Genomic DNA, 17,417 nt, shown 5'->3' on the forward strand with positions numbered 1-17,417 from the left:
TAAACTAAAGGAGCTTATTTATGTGTGTCTCTCAAACACACACATACACACACACACAGAACTAATGCATATGTCACACACTCAGTCTCATGCATGCACACACATATACAAAAATTGGATATAGATAGCGTATTTTTACAGATTACAGTCAATTCAGTCACCGATATACAAGTTTTGGTCTCAAGTGGCAAGCATGTGGTTTTCTTAATGATTCAATGATTTAAAATTAGAAGTGAGGGTCTTGCAGAAGGAAGAGTTCACAGCAGGTTGTGAGGCTTCTTGCAGTTGTATAGCTAGGAGTTTATTTTTCAGGTGAACTTTGAAACTGGGACAGGTTAAGTACTTTGGCTGTCTGATAACTCATAAATTGTTTCAGATTCTGGTTTTCAGATTATCTGATGGCGCTGATGAAGTTGTTACATCCTGGGCTAATAGGGGTGCCATCCCTGAAACCAGCTTTGATCACATAACTGTTGCATTAACATTTATGAAGCTTCGCCAGTCTAGAGACAATTGTGATACAATGGGAAGTTGATAGTGGCCATTGAGTTTCAATCCAGTCTAAACATTGAGACAGACAGCCTGGAAATTCCATTGTCATTAGGAATTGGCTCAACCTTAAACGATGAGACCTGGAAATTCCAAAAATGGCTGTGAGATATCCTCACCCATGCCCATATTTAATTAGTTGTTCATTGGAGAATTGACGCTGCCTGTACTCCAAATACCAAAATTCACATGATTTGCAGCAGCCATCTCAGCAACTTGTATGTGTCCAATTTTTCAATGTATTGACTGAAAGTTCATAAGATGACATGTCTTTACTGAGCATAACACATCTCCATCGCAAGGAAAACAAATTGGAATTTTGATTACATTTTCCTTCACAATGCTTTCCAGGGGAAGAAAGAAAAATTCTGTACTCATTCTATCACCCACATATTATACTTCAATTGTCTGTAACAGTTTTCTTTTCAAGCTTGTGTTTCCCATCATCTCTTTTGGAATGAAGCTTAAATGTTACTGAATTTTCACTATTGTGTTGGGTGCCTGGTTTGAAGAAAGATTTTATTCAGGTCTCTAGTGCTGCTATCCTCTTTTCCTTTTAAAATTCCTAGTTATGTTTTGTCCAATAAGTAGGATTTTTATAAATACTTGGGGTGGGATTTTACAGCCTCGCTCATCCCGAAACCATAAAATCCCACCCGAGGCCAATGGACCTTCCCATGCTCCGCTCTTCACTCACTCCAATTCCTCTGGCAGGTGAGCGGGTAGAATTCCATCCCCAGTTGTAGTGCTTGGGAAACTTTACCACGAGCAGACATGTGAGCCAGGATTCTGCCCAATAAATTAGAGTGCGGAAAAATTCTAAATGCTGAATTTGCGTAAAAACTGGAGTAAATCCTGCTTTTTTTTAGTGGAATTTTCAAAATGAATCTCCCACACTCTGTGCACTTCAGAGTGTTTCAGCGTGAAATCATGATAAAAATCAGTGGGCAGGACCTATTCCTGCTGGAGAGGCTGGCAGTATAGCACTGAGTAAGTCACTGCGTATACGCCGATCTGTCAGAGTGGAGGTCGGTTCATGCAGAGTAGCTCGCACTGCTGGTCTTCCGATCATTGGCCAGTTCATTATCCCTTACCTCTAGCCTCCTGGGGGGCCTCAATGGCCTCACTTCACCCCAGCGGGATTGGGCCGCCAGCTCCCATGGGCCCAGTACCTGAATATTTCAGAAAAAAGAGACGTGTTACCAAAGATTTTCATCCTGCAATCATCGGGACAAACACAAGAATATCAAATTTCAAACAATCACAACGGTATACACTACAGGAGAAATGGGTTACAGATTGGTTGACAAGTTGACTCTGATTGACTGAGGAATTACCCTGGAGAAAGCAATATGGAAATAAAGCCTTATTCAGCTCCCTGGTAATTCAACAAAAGGTGCAAGGTTTGAACATATTACTTTTGTTTGCAGGAAACAGGCTTGTCTATGTGAATCATTATTTAAGGAAGGATATAAATGCATTGGACACAGTTCAGATAAGATTTACTGAACTAACATCTGGAAAGGGAGTTTTTTTATGGGGTAAGGTTGGATAGACTAGGTTTATATCCACTTAAGTTAGTTTAGAAGAGTAAGAGGTGACTTAATTGAACCGGATAAGATTCTGAGGGGTCTTTACAGAGTGGATGTTGAAAAGATGTTTTCATTTGTGACAGATCTAGAAGTAGGAGTCACTGTTTAAAAATAAGGGGTCTTCCACTTAAGACAGGGAAAGGGAGATATTTTTCTGTCAGACGGTCTTGGGTTTTTGAAACTCTTCCTCAAAAGATCGTGGAAGAGTCTTTGAATATTTTTAAGGCAGAAGTAGATAATGTTTTCATTGGCAACAGGGTGAAAGAATATAGGAAACAATGTAGAGTTGAGATTACATTCAGATCAACCATGATTTTATTGAATGGTGGAGTAGGCTCGAGGGGCAGTGTGGCCTAGTCCTGCTCCTCATTCATATGTTAGTGATACTGGCTGTCTTCAATTGCTACTTGTAGCAAAAGTTACGGAGATGCTACTATGTTGATGAAAGGGCTTACTGACAAATACTTGAAAATTCCCTCAGTTAAAATTTACATGTAGAGTACGATGGTCACTGGAGTGGTGATAGTTGGAATAATATCAAGTTTACCAATGCAAGGATTAGATCTCCTGCTAAGCAGTTACTTCATTAGAAGTGCAGTTTAGCAGCCCACAGAGAGTGAGAGAAATAGTGGGACCCAACAAAAGGCTGCTCAGCTGCAGAGGGCTGAGTAAACCTTTTTAGAATCAATGAAGACAAGATACAGAAAGTGAATCTGGTCACCTGGCAGGGGCCCTAAAAATATTTCATCACTCACCTCACAATCGCCTTAGAGCAGGAATTATCAAGACACTGGAAATAGGATTATCTAATCCATGGATTGTAGAAATAGCCGTCAAAGGAATATGGCATGTACAAACAGACCAATTATGTAGAAGCAGAAATTAACATAATAAAAACATCATTCTTCAACAGCCTGAGAAATCTGATTCTTTGCAGGACTGTAGAATTAAGCTGGTCATGTTGACTGGGGGAGCGCGTTGGAAGGTAGGTCTGCTGAGGAGCAGTGGAGGATCTTTAAGGAGATCTTTCTTGGTGCTCAGCAGAAATTTATTCCGATGGTTAAAAAGGACCGTAGGAGGAGAGGTAATAAGCCGTGGATAACGAAGGAGGTGAAGGAAAGTGTTAAATTAAAAGTGGAGGCGTTTAGAGTAGCTAAGAGTAGTGGGTGAGAAGAGGATTGGGAGAGGTTTAAACGTCAACAAAGATTGCCAAAGAAGTTGATAAAGAAGGGTAGGAGAAACTGTGAAGCTGGGCTAGCACTTAATATAAAAAAGGATAGCAAGAGTTTTTATAAATATATAAAAAGGAAGAGGCTGGCTAGGGTGAACGTTGGACCCTTAGAGGATGAGAGGGGGGACTTAGTGGTAGGGGATGGGGAAATGGCTGAGATCTTGAATAACTTTTTTGTTTCGGTCTTCACAGAGGAAGACGTGAATAATTTGCCGGGTGTTAGCGATGGAAAGGTGGTAGGACTGGAGGGTCTAAATGACATTATTGTTACTAGAGAGGCGGTGCTCGACAGACTGGAGGGACTGATTGTGGAGAAGTCCCCAGGACTGGATGGAATGCATCCAAGGGTTCTGAAAGAAATGGCGGAGGTGATAATGGATGCCTTGGTGGTTATTTTCCAAACGTCGCTGGATTCCGGGGAAGTGCCGGAAGATTGGAAAACGGCTAATGTTACGCCGTTGTTTAAGAAGGGTGCCAGGCAAAAGGCAGGGAATTATAGGCCAGTTAGTTTAACGTCTGTTGTAGGTAAAATGTTAGAATCCGTCATCAAGGAGGAAATAGCGAGGCATCTTGAGGGGAATTGCTTGATAGAGCAGACGCAGCACGGTTTCGTTAAGGGGACGTCGTGTCTGACAAATTTATTGGAGTTCTATGAGGATGTGTCTAGGGCGGTGGATACAGGAGAGCCAGTGGATGTGGTCTTTCTTGATTTTCAGAAGGCGTTTGACAAGGTACCTCACAAGAGGTTATTGCAGAAGGTAAGAGGGCATGGAGTTGGGGGTAGGGTGTTAGCGTGGATAGAGGATTGGTTGTCAAATAGGAGGCAGAGAGTGGGGGTTAATGGGTGCTATTCGGATTGGCGGTTGGTGACTAGTGGAGTGCCCCAGGGTCGGTGCTGGGGCCTCAGCTATTTACCATTTATATAGATGATCTGGAGGAGGGAACCGAGTGTATGGTGTCGAAATTTGCTGATGACACCAAGATTGGTGGAACGGCAAATTGCGCGGAGGGTGTGGAGAGTCTGCAGAAGGATCTAGATAGGCTGGGCGAATGGGCCAGGAACTGGCAAATGGAATTTAATGTTGGCAAGTGCGAGGTGGTCCACTTTGGTAGGAATAATGGTAGGAAGGACTATTACTTACGTGGCGAAAAACTGCAGCAGGCGACAGTGCAGAGGGACCTTGGGGTCCTTGTGCATGAGTCGCAAAAACCCAGCCTGCAGGTGCAGCAGGTGGTCAGGAAGGCGAATGGGATGCTGGCCTTCATAGCAAGGGGGTTTGAATATAAAAGTAGGGAGGTCTTGCTGCGGCTGTATAGGGCACTGGTGAGGCCGCAGCTGGAGTACTGTGTGCAGTTTTGGTCGCCGTACTTACGCAAGGATATTTTGGCCTTGGAGGGAGTGCAGAGGAGGTTTACTAGGCTGATACCGGAGTTGAGGGGGTTGAGCTATGAGGAGAGACTGAATAAACTAGGCTTGTACTCGTTAGAGTTTAGAAGAATGAGGGGAGATCTCATTGAGACGTATAAGATGATGAATGGGATGGATAGGATAGAGGTGGAGAGACTCTTCCCGCTCAGAAAGGACAGTAGGACTAGGGGGCACAGCCTCAAGATAAAGGGGGGGCAGTTTGGAACGGAGTTGAGGAAGAACTTCTTCACTCAAAGGGTGGTGAATCTCTGGAATTCTCTGCCCGTTGAAGTGGTGGAGGCTGCCTCGCTAAATATTTTTAAGACGCGGGTTGATGGGTTTTTGATAAGCGAGGGGATTAAGGGTTATGGGGAGAGGGCGGGAATGTGGAACTGAGCCACGACAGATCAGCCATGATCTTATTGAATGGCGGGGCAGGCTCGAAGGGCTAGATGGCCTACTCCTGCTCCTATTTCTTATGTTCTTATTTTCTTATTTCACTAAGCTCACAGCTCAGTTGAAATCATGAAGGTGATTCTCCCAGCCTGTTGCACTGTTGCACTGTTCTAGGAGTGCAACATGCTGGGAGACATCAGAGGAGGCCATTTAGCAGCTTCCCACTGGGCATTATGGCCTGTGCACATTTCCGGCTGTCGGACTTCCGGCATTGTCAGCTCCATGCCAAAAATGGGCGCAGAGTTGATCTCCGTATTTAAATTATGGGATTATGGAAGAGTATAAAATAATTGAGTTTCAGACACATTAGAGCAGTGATGATACTTTTTTTTCCTCATAAAGCAATAACAAGTTGTGTCACAGTGGCCTTATTCATCTTTGTAGATTAAGTCTAAAATGCTAGGCATATCCTCATCTATATCATTAACCAAACAATTTTCAATTCCATTTATATTGTTGGAGATACAACTTTTAAAAATAATAATCAAACAATGAAGTTCATATTGATCTGTTGTCACTTGCTTATGACCTACAGTAGCCACTGAAATGGCCCAGGTTTTTGAAATGCCGGTATCATCTTTTGCAAATACAAGTATTCATTTTCAAAGTATCCTTGAACGGTTTGTTTATGACCATATCCATGACTAGCAATTGACTGATCATCCAGCCAAATTATGACCAGATCTGTGTTGCATTGATGAATGGGTCATTTTATCGTCAACGTTAAATGACCATGGAAAGCAATGATCATTAATAGTCCATATTCATACAGCAAATCATCTCACTTTCTGTTTTATACAGTTCATATTCAGTCATGCATTAAGTCCTTTATCATTTAGCCCTTTTTTCCGGGCCAGATGTCAGGTGGAATTTCAGGTCAAGTGTTATTTGTTTCAGTATCATAAACTGATACTGTTTCCAGTCATCTACTGTGGCTGTATATTGCTATTTTTTTCACAACTCACTGAACGAAAGTGGTAAAGTCTGCCTTTTCATTCATTGTGCTTTTGCCAAGCATAACAAGATACACAGTGAGCTTATTTGCATTGTAAATTTGGATGAAGCTTTAATTGAGCATATTATTATACAGAAACAAAGTATTTATTATTATTGTTATTGATGATCTTATTAAATAGTGGAGTAGGCTTAAAAAAGTTTTCGGTTGACTGCTTCATCCATTGCTTATGTTTTACTGCTGAAGTGGGCAATCTAAAATAAAAGAACTATCTGGAAATATTCAGTGGGTCAGGCAGCAAATTTGGAGAGGGAAATAGTTAATGGGTTGAATTTTACAGATTTTGCAAGGTCTTTGGGGTTGGACTCAGAAATGGGTTGGTTAGCAAAATGGACTGGGAAGGCATCAGGGAGTAGTGGATGTGATGGTGGTAGGAAGGAAGGAGGGAGTGGGGGAGGTTTGGGGTGGGGAAGTGGTTGGGTTTGGGATAGTGGTGATACTCAGTGCCTTTATGCCACCAGGCCATTGTACCAGCAGTAGGAAAAGTGGCATAGAGCCTGATTGCCAGAGTCCAGTTGAGTTACTGAAATGGCCAATTGAAGGTGTCTTCCCTCTTCTGCTGACATTTTACCAGCAGTAAAATGGGTAGGTGCCTCATTTTTGGACACAGAGGAGCTTCCTGGGTATTGGTGCCACCCACCCCCAGCTACCATTCTTCAACCCACCTTGCTAGGGCCTGTCTGACTGGCCCTGTTGTCCCCAGGCCCCACTTATCTGGTCATGAGGATACACATGCATCTTCTTCTAGTTGTGACCCCAGTAGTGGCTACCGCTCCTGGTGCTGAGCTGCTGGCCTACTGATTAGGCCGGCAAATCTTGGGAGTGTGTTGTCGTCTTTAATAGGAAAGCAGACCTGGCAGCATCCACTTAATTGGCTGTCCTCCACAAAATGCAACTTTAGGGCCCCCTGTCCACTGAAACAGTGTCAACCATCACTTCCAGTCCCATTGGTGGGACCTCTGCCATGTCCGTAAAATACTAATCAACATTTTAAATCTGTGACCTTTCAATAGAACTGTATGTATTTATTATTTTGTAGTTTCATCGTATAGCTGGTACTCTTATCAGCTCACTCTTTAGCTGCTCAGTAAACATTGAATTATTTTTCTATGATGTCCTGAGGCAAAGCCAGTGTAATTCATGTTGAAGGCAATTCCATCCTTGGCTTGCTTTTAGCTCCTATGCTCCAAAAATTTGACATGTTTTTGCCCTGACTTGTCAGTAGATAGCATGTTTTCACAGATATTGCACAAACTACTAGATTTCATCTTCAATTTCCTGACAGGCTTTTCTAGAACTCTCAAAGTATTTTCAGTCACAAAGGTGTTAGCTAGCTTTTTTCTATTTCCATAACTAGCACAAATTTGACATTGTTTGCATAATTGCAATTGGGCAAGCATTGAATTTGTTGGGTGTTATGAGTGCCTTTAGAGTTCTAAAGTGACTTCTATGGCATGTATTGGGAACTAGATCAGAAAACTGAAGCTATATTATGCAGTTGGGCTAGATCCCAACTTTTTTTTATTTTGGCATTACTGTGAGGATAAGGTGTTTTATTCCAGGAGTGATTCTATTGACCCACCAGGAAGTTTTTATCAAAACAAACTTTATTTTACAATACAGCTTAACTAATACAAAATTAATTATCTTAACTTTACCAATTGAAATATTTAAATATGATAAGATTCAATTCTTAACTGCTAATTTATCTCTATTCATTCCAATTTAAGCAATATTCCTCATAGACTTAAACTCCTCTACAAAATCAGTCAGCAAATAACGGGCTTACATGCTAGTATGTGGACTGCTAGTCCTCAGGCCTCTAGGACACCTCTGGAGAGAGATACCTATTTTCTTGTGGGACCCAACACCAGTCTCCAGAGAGAGAGAGCGAGAGAAACACTTCTTGCTCCTTATAGACCAAAGCAGAATCTGCCTGCTTGTCTCTGTAAATCTAGGTTTTCCCTTTAACATATGATTCTTTTACGTGTCAATCAAAGTAATTAAACTCTACTCTGAAAAGCCAGGGGGAAAACCAAAATAAAGAAAACTGCATTAGCTCAGATTAAAACAAACACCCCAATATCTATGATCAATTATTCTTCTACATTCTCAGCATCTCGGCAGCCTGGAGTAGATCACAACTGGGTAATCCAAAGTTGAACTTTAAACATATCTTGCATAAGAAACATGACATAAATACATTTCTTAAAGGCACAGCATAAACACATGTATGTACATCTGTAGGCCAATTGCACCAAATGTCATCTTAGTGTAGATATTAGTGTGGATACAATGAATACCTGCTGGAAGTATGTAGGACAGGCAGGTCATGACATAACTGGCAAGAAACATTGATTTGATACCACTGGTGCTATTTTGAAACTCAAAAGCTGTAACCAACATCCCTGTTAACATTGCACATCTGAGTATGATTTCAACAACAGGATGAACCCCCATCAGCACCCCTGCCCCCATCTCCACCAGTGATCATCATCCATATACAGATTAGTTACTGGTAGCTTTTTCTGCAATTCTGCAACAGTTAGTGCTTTCTAAAGCTGTTTCAAGTTGCAAAAGTCTATAGGGAGTGACATTGCCAAAGGATTCTTCACTGACTTCAAGGATTCTATACAAACCAGATGCTTCCAGATTGTAATGCTCTAGTAGTTATTCCCCTTGGAATACAACATGACTTGGGGAATGATCAGAGGTTAGACAAAGGACAAGCTGCTGGAAGGAGGAGGAGAAATAGATGAAGGGCTATCATCCAGAGTGTTCTAGGACTAATTCTCCTACTTGAACCTCAGCAAGGAACAATGTATGAGATGTCTGTATTTCAGTGAGGGTGTATTCACAGAAATTGGTCACCTGCTGCAGATATATCTGTAACCTCAAAACAGGGCAAGGACTGCATTGCCAGCACTGTGAAAGTGACTCTGATTATGTTAATAATCCTTTATGCATAGGCTCATTCCAGAGTGGGGCTGAGATAGTTGTAACATCTCACAGTTTTCAATTCACTGTTGCATGAGCTATGTCACTGAGTTTCTTTACTTAACGCAAACTACATTTTATTCTATCTTGTCAGAGACAAGGGGCAAGATCTTACCAGCATGCCACTGTGCCAGTGTGGGCAGCCAGGAAGAGACGAAAAAACTGGTTCGCGCCAATGCCAAACGCCATCTTCCTAGCCCTATTCTGCCAGCGGGATTGGTTTTGAAACCAAATTGAATACTACTGTCATCATTTACATGACATTAGCAGGGCTAGCACAGTTGTTTCCAGCCTTCTGGACACTTCCCCCTCATTGGCGTGGTGGGCCAGTAAAATCGCGCTCTCAAATTTTTTCAATGAGATTGCAGACAAGTAATTGGAGAAAGCAGACTTCTTTACTAGGATTGGAGGCTCCCCATGGTGCAAGATATCATTGACTGAAACGTACATCATTTTGTGAGAGCAGCTATCACACTGCCCTATACGAAAACAAGAGGATTGATATCTAAGATTGTTGGAAGCATTTACGATACCTTCCTTTGAGCAGCTAAGTGTATTTAAGCCAGTATGATAAACAGATGGTGGTTATTGGGCAGGAAGGGCTAGCTACTGAGTACATTCTGATCACTCCAGTGAGCGACCCATGCACATATGCACAGTATGCATACAATGAAAGGCATACTGCTGCATGAAATGTTACAGAGGAGATCTAGGGATGGGCAATAAATGCTGGCCAAGCCAGCAACATCTATATCCTGTAAATGAATTAAAACAAGGATTATTAGCATTGCTGAAACAACATTTCCACTCCTTTATCATTCTGGGGTAGAGATATTCAACCGAGCAGGTAAAGAGTCTCCAACTTATTGTGTGAAATATAAGATAATCATTCAGTAATCCATAGTCAATAGGGTTACCCTTCAGCATTGATGAAACAAAGGGATTTTCCGGTTGCACTACCCCAAAACTGGAAAATCCTGCTTGAGGTCAATGGACCTATGCATGGTCTGCTCCCTGCCCGCTACAATTCCCATGGCAGGTGTGACAGGAAAATTCTCCCCAAAGCGTTTGAAATATTTTCTGCAACATTGGGCATGATCTTATCTGCAGTTCGTGCCATGCTGCCGCTGCAGCGAGGTTGGAGAATTTGACAACCAGTCAAATCTCCGTTCACTGGAGCAGAATGGGAAAATCCTGTTGGTGTGAATGGTGATAAGATTCCTATTTGCCTATGGAATTGAGATAGGGATGACATCTGTTTGAAACGTTTGTGCCATCAGAGATTTTTGTCAAAACCTAAATGCCAATCTAGGTGTGTGCTGGTACACCATTCTCTGTATTGGTTTTCAAAGTGCTACTGTGAAATATCCTGCTAGCATATTCAGGACTGGATGGAATGCATCCCAGGGTTCTGAAGGAAATGGCAGAGGTGATAGTGGATGCCTTAGTGATTATTTACCAAACTTCACTGGATTCCGGGGAAGTGCTGGAAGATTGGAAAACGGCTAATGTTACGCCGCTGTTTAAAAAAGGGAGCAGGCAAAGGGCAGGGAATGAAAGGCCGGTTAGTTTAATGTCTGTTGTTGGAAAAATGCTTGAATCCGTCATCAAAGAAGAAATAGCGAGGCACCTAGAGAAGAATTGTTTGATAGAGCAGACGCAGCATGGATTCGTTAAGGGGAAGTCATGTTTGATGAATTTATTGGAATTCTATGAGGATGTGACTAGTGCGGTAGACAGAGGGGAACCGGTGGATGTAGTGTTTCTCTATTTTCAAAAGGCGTTTGATAAGGTGCTACACAAAAGGTTGCTTCAGAAGGTAAGGGGGCATGGAGTTGGGGGTAAGGTGTTAGTGTGGATAGAGGATTGGTTGTCTAATAGGAGGCAGAGAATTGGTATCAATGGGTACTATTCTGATTGGCGGTTGGTAACTAGTGGAGTGCCGCAGGGATCGGTGCTGGGACCTCAGCTATTTACCATTTATATAGATGATCTGGAGAAGGGGGCTGAATGTAGGGTGATGAAATTTGCTGATGACACAAAGATAAATGGAAAAGCAAATTGTGAGGAGGGTGTGGAAAGTCTGCAGAGGGATCTAGATAGGCTGAGCGAGTGGGTGAGGACCTGGCAGATGGAGTACAATGTTAGCAAGTGTGAGATTATCCACTTTGGCAGGAATAATAGTAGGAGGGATTACTATTTAAAGGGCGAAAAGCTGCAGCATGCTGTGGTGCAGAGGGACCTGGGGGCCCTTGTGCATGAGTCGCAAAAACCCAATCTGCAGGTGCAGCAGGTGATCAAGAAGGCGAGTGGGATGCTGGCCTTTATAGCGAAGGGGATAGAATATAAAAGCAGGGAGGTCTTGCTGCAACTGTACAGGGCATTGGTGAGGCCACAGCTGGAGTACTGTGTGCAGTTTTGGTCGCCGCACTTGCGCAAGGATATTTTGGCCTTGGAGGGAGTGCAGAGGAGGTTCACTAGGCTGATACCGGAGATGAGGCAGTTGGACTATGAAGAGTGACTAAATAGACTGGGTCTGTACACGTTGGAATTTAGAAGGATGAGGGGGGATCTTATAGAGACGTATAAGATAATGAAAGGGATGGATAGGGTAGAGGTAGAGAGATTCTTCCCGCTCAGAAAGGACAGCAGGACTAGAGGGCACAGCCTCAAGATAAGGGGGGTGCAGTTTAGAACGGAGTTGAGAAGGAACTTCTTCACTCAAAGGGTGGTGAATCTCTGGAATTCTCTGCCCGTTGAAGTGGTGGAGGCTACCTCGCTAAATATATTTAAGACACGGGTAGATAGGTTTTTGGCAGACAAGGGAATTAAGGGTTATGGGGAGAAAGCGGGAAAGTGGAACTGAGCCACTTCAGATCAGCCATGATCTTATTGAATGGCGGGGCAGGCTCGAAGGGCTAGATGGCCTACTCCTGCTCCTACTTCTTATGTTCTTATGTTCTTATATAATATCCCCTTAATGTTATTTGAGAGACATTGCCTTAGTTAATGAAAAAAAATTGAATCTAAGCCATAATAATTTTAATAATTGCACCCAGTAATACAATCACAGCTGTATTACAAAGAACAGATTCTGCCCTTTTGTGAAACAGATACCAATATAAATTAGATCTCACCTATGCCTATAATTTTTTCTCCCGACTATAAGTGTAAGAAATCCATGGTAATGGTCAGGGTGTTGATCACACTAAATAACTCCCTGCTGGTGGAAATGGTTCGCATAGACTCTCTCAGGTCCACGGTGACAGACAATCCACCCCTTGATACAGATGACCACATGGGGAAAGCAGCTGCCACTTTTAGGTAACTCACAAAATATGCATGGAGTAACATCAAGCTGACTCTTAGGATCTAGGTGATGGTTTATAAGGCCTGTAAACTCAGCACCTTGCTGTGAAACATTGATGACTTACAGCTACCAAGAGACTAAGCTCAACAATTTCCATATTAGCTGCCTGTGGTGCATTTTGGGTATATCCTGCCATGATAAAATCACAAATACGACAGTTCTGTCAAAGGTGGATCTCCCAAATTAGCACTCATTAAACAGACGCAGCTTCTTTGACTCAGGTATGTCTTCACAATGGAAGACAGTTTCATATCCAAAGATTTTCTGTATAATGAGGTCGCTGGAACCAGACAAACAAATCAGTAGTTTGCCCAAAACTCCATTTAAAGAATACTTAGTTGATGCCTAGATACCAACTATCATACCTGTTAGTCACTTGGCAACAACAGAGCAAAGGGCAATAACCATCTGCAGGTTGGTATACACCAGCACAATGATCAGTGGCTACAGCGGCTTGGCAGCAGATGCTAATACTGAAAACAATAATCCACAATACACTTGGTAGCTTCTTGTGCGGCATTTATGCACCTAAAGGATTGACCTCTTCAGCCAATGCAAAGATGCACCACATAAAGACACCTGAAATTAACTGAATTTGTTTGCTGTATGTTCACCATTTTTTCCAGACGATACATCTTGAAATATTTAAATTGTTTTCAGTACTGTAAGGTTAATTACACAACAAAAGTTTTCACTTACATGGCAACTTTAACATAGCAAGACAGCGCAAGGCTTTACTTTAGTTGAGCTAAAGTAGATATTAAGACAGGTGACTAAAACTTGGTCAAAGAGATGGATTTTAAGAAGCATCTTAAAGGAGAAAAGAGAAGAGATGGGGAATTTTAAGGAGGGAACCCATCTCCGTATGTTTGTGGTGGTAGCTGTCTAGTACAGTATTGCATATGTTACAGTAATCCACATGAATCTCCTCCCACCTCACCTTAACTAACTCTATCGGCATAACTTTCTTCCTTGTACTTCCCCTTAAATGCATTGCAAAGAATTGAAAACATATTACTTTGGAATTAGCAAAAGCTGCACATTTTGTAATTCTTAGGATGAGATTGGCGATTATTAAGATTCTATGCTGCAACTGACCTTATATTATAAAGAATAAGATAACATTTGAAGAGATTAAATCAACAAAATTTAGCCAGAGGCTTAAAAACAGCAGTATCCTGCTGGGACTAATTCTTCCAGTTTCAGGTTTTGCAAATATCTTGTCTCTCAGCGGTCTAACAGCAATTCCCACAAGTAGACTTTATCACCTGCCATCCACAAGCAATACATTTTCCATGCTGTCTTCACAGATGTAGATACTCCAAGGGCTAACGATTATCCCATCTACTTATCAGATTTAAAGTAGATTCGCATCATCTTACCCAAATCTTTTTAAAATGATGGATATTATCACAAAAGCTAGAGGTTTACTGACTGAAGCAAGCATTGTATTTATTTACAAGTAACTGGAATAATTGAATCCTTCTTAGCAATGCTTATGATGTGACTGAAGACATTCTCTCAGGCTGTTCTTTTTATTTACTCTTCTGACAGTATCCTTTTCTGCTTCTTTATTTTCCAGTGTTTCCATTCAATTCATTCCTTGCCCCTCTTTATATTTTACAGTTGTACTGTATATCTTGTCCATTACCCTATTTCTCTGTGACTTTGAGTGCAAAATGATTAATTGTGTGGTGGAGAAGGTGGCATTTTCAAGTAGTGGCATTGATACAATTGCCTCCTTCTATGCTGTATGCCTTTGCTAGTGAGAATAACAATCAAGACATCCAGCTAACTGTAACACACAGATATGGAAAGGATTCATGAAGAAACTAAATGATTTGATATTCAATGTGAAGCAATGGTTAGGCATGATGTGGCAGTTATGTAGTAGAAATGGAAAGGATGAGGGGAGGAAAATAGGGGGACTTTGGGTGCTTTAGGATAGAAAATTGAATGGATGGTCTGGTGGATTGTTAACAAAATACTGTTATTCAAAAAGGAAAGGAGGCAAAATGTAGGAAACTATAGGCCAATTAATTTAACATCTGTCATTGGGAAATTATTAGAATCCATTATTCAGGAAGTAATTACAGGACATTTAGAAAGTCAAAATGCAATCCATCAGAGTCAGCTTGGTTTTACAAAGGGTAAATCATGTTTGACTAATTTGCTTGAATTTTTCGAAGATATAACGTGCAAGGTGGATAATGGGAATCCTGTAGACACAACATAACTGGACTTCCAGAAGGCATTTGATAAAGTGCCACACTAAAGGTTAATACATAAAGTTAGTTCACATGAGATTAGGGTAATTTATTAGCTTGAGTAAAGGATTGGCTAACCAACAGAAAGCAGAGAGTTGGGATAAATGGGTCTTCTTCTGGTTAGTAAGATATGAACTAGTGGGATGCCACAGGATTTGGTCCTCAGGCCCCAACTACTTACAATCTATATTCATGACTAGGATGCAAGGATAATAGATGCCATAGCCAAATCTGCAGATGACACTAAAATAGCTGGGTTAGTAAGTTGTGATATTGAAATAAGAAATTTACAAATGGATATGGATAGGTTAAGTGAATGGGCAAAATTTGGTAGATGGAATTTAACCTTGATAAGGGTGAAGGATTATCCATTTTGATAGGAAAATTACAAAAGCAAGTTGTTATCGAAATGGAGAGAAATTTCAGAGCGCTTTGATGCAGAGGGATCTGGGTGTCCTCCTGCATGAATTGCAGAAAACTAGTATGCAGGTACAGCAAGTAATAAGGAAGACAAATGGAATCTTGGCATTTATTGCTAAAGGAATAGAATATAAAAATAATGAAGTGTTGCTGCTTCCGTACAAAGCTTAGTGAGATTGCACTTAGAATATTTTGTACAGCTTTGGCTCTCTTACTTGAGAAGGGATGTAGTTGGATTTGAGGCAGTTCAGAGGAGGTTCACCAGATTGATTCCAGAGATGAGGGGTTTGTCTTACAAAGAGAGGTTAGACAGTTTAGATCTACATTCCCTGGAATTTAGAAGAATGAGAGGAGATCTAATTGAGGTGTACCAGATGATAAGGGGGATTAACAAAGTAGACGTGGAGAGGACGTTTCCTCTGAGAGGGCAATCTAAGAGAGCAGCACAGTGGTTAGCACTGTGGCTCAAAGCACTAAGGGCCCAGGTTCAATTCCCAGCTTGGCTCACTGTCTGTGTGGAGTTTGCACATTCTCCCCTGCATGGGTTTCCTCTGGGTGCTCCGGTTTCCTCCCACAGTCCAAAAGATGTGCTGGTTAGGTGCAATGGCCATGCTAAATTCTCCCTCAGTTTACCCAAAGAGGCTCAGGGATGTGGTGACTAGGGGATTTTCACAGTAATTTTATTGCAGTGTTAATGTAAGCCTACTTGTGATACTAATAAATAAACTTTAAACTTTAATCATTTTAGGATAAGATCATTTTAGGACCTCTCCTCTTTGTAGTATACATAAACGACTTGGAAGAGAGCGTACGTGGTGTGATCAGCAAGTTTGCAGATGACACCAAGATGGCAGGATTGGCGGATACTGAGGTGGAATGTCAGGTGATACAGCAGGATATAGATAGGTTGGTACATTGGGCAGATAGGTGGCAGATGGAATTTAATCCTGACAAATGCGAGGTGATGCATTTTGGAAGGAATAATGCAGAGAGGAGCTACGTGATAAAAGGTAGACCGATTAGGAGTATAGAAATACAGAGGGACCTGGGAGTGCAGGTTCACAAGTCTATGAAGGTTGCGGCACAAGTGGAGAAGGTTGTGAGGAAGGCTTATGGAATGCTAGCCTTTATAGGAAGGGGTATAGAGTATAGGAGCTGCCATCTAATGCTTCAGTTGTACAGAACGTTGGTTCGACCGCATTTGGAGTACTGCGTCCAGTTCTGGTCACCTTACTACCGGAAGGACATGGAGACTCTGGAGAGGGTGCAGAGGAGGTTTACCAGGATGTTGCCTGGCATGGAAGGACTGGGTTATGAGGAAAGGTTGGAGAAACTGGGACTTTTCTCCTTGGAAAGACGGAGATTAAGGGGAGACATGATAGAGGTATATAAGATACTGAAGGGAATAAGAACATAATAAGAACATAAGAAATAGGAGCAGGAGTAGGCCATCTGGCCCTTCGAGCCTGCCCCGCCATTCAATAAGATCATGGCTGATCTGTCGTGGCTCAGTTCCACATTCCCGCCCTCTCCCCATAACCCTCAATCCCCTCGCTTATCAAAAACCCATCAACCCACGTCTTAAAAATATTTAGCGAGGTAGCCTCCACCACTTCAACGGGCAGAGAATTCCAGAGATTCACCACCCTTTGAGTGAAGAAATTCTTCCTCAACTCCGTTCTAAACTGCCCCCCCTTTATCTTGAGGCTGTGCCCCCTAGTCCTACTGTCCTTTCTGAGCGGGAAGAGTCTCTCCACCTCTATCCTATCCATCCCATTCATCATCTTATACGTCTCAATGAGATCTCCCCTCATTCTTCTAAACTCTAACGAGTACAAGCCTAGTTTATTCAGCCTCTCCTCATAGCTCAACCCCCTCAACTCCGGCATCAGCCTAGTAAACCTCCTCTGCGCTCCCTCCAAGGCCAAAATATTCTTGCGTAAGTACGGCGACCAAAACTGCACACAGTACTCCAGCTGCGGCCTCACCAATGCCCTATATAGCCGCAGCAAGACCTCCCTACTTTTATATTCAATCCCCCTCGCTATGAAGGCCAGCATCCCATTCGCCTTCCTGACCACCTGCTGCACCTGCAAGCTGGGTTTTTGCGAC

General features: G+C 42.1%; 1 protein-coding gene across 1 annotated transcript in view; it reads left to right on the forward strand.

Annotated features, from left to right (window-relative positions):
* The window catches only part of prkn (parkin RBR E3 ubiquitin protein ligase), a 1,024,997-nt gene that overhangs the window by 311,720 nt on the left and 695,860 nt on the right, over window positions 1-17,417 (forward strand). The gene's annotated exons all lie outside the window — the stretch shown is intronic.

The sequence above is a fragment of the Carcharhinus amblyrhynchos genome, chromosome 12 (assembly GCF_965287045.1).
Source record: "Carcharhinus amblyrhynchos chromosome 12, sCarAmb.v2.hapA, whole genome shotgun sequence".
NCBI lineage: Eukaryota > Metazoa > Chordata > Chondrichthyes > Carcharhiniformes > Carcharhinidae > Carcharhinus > Carcharhinus amblyrhynchos.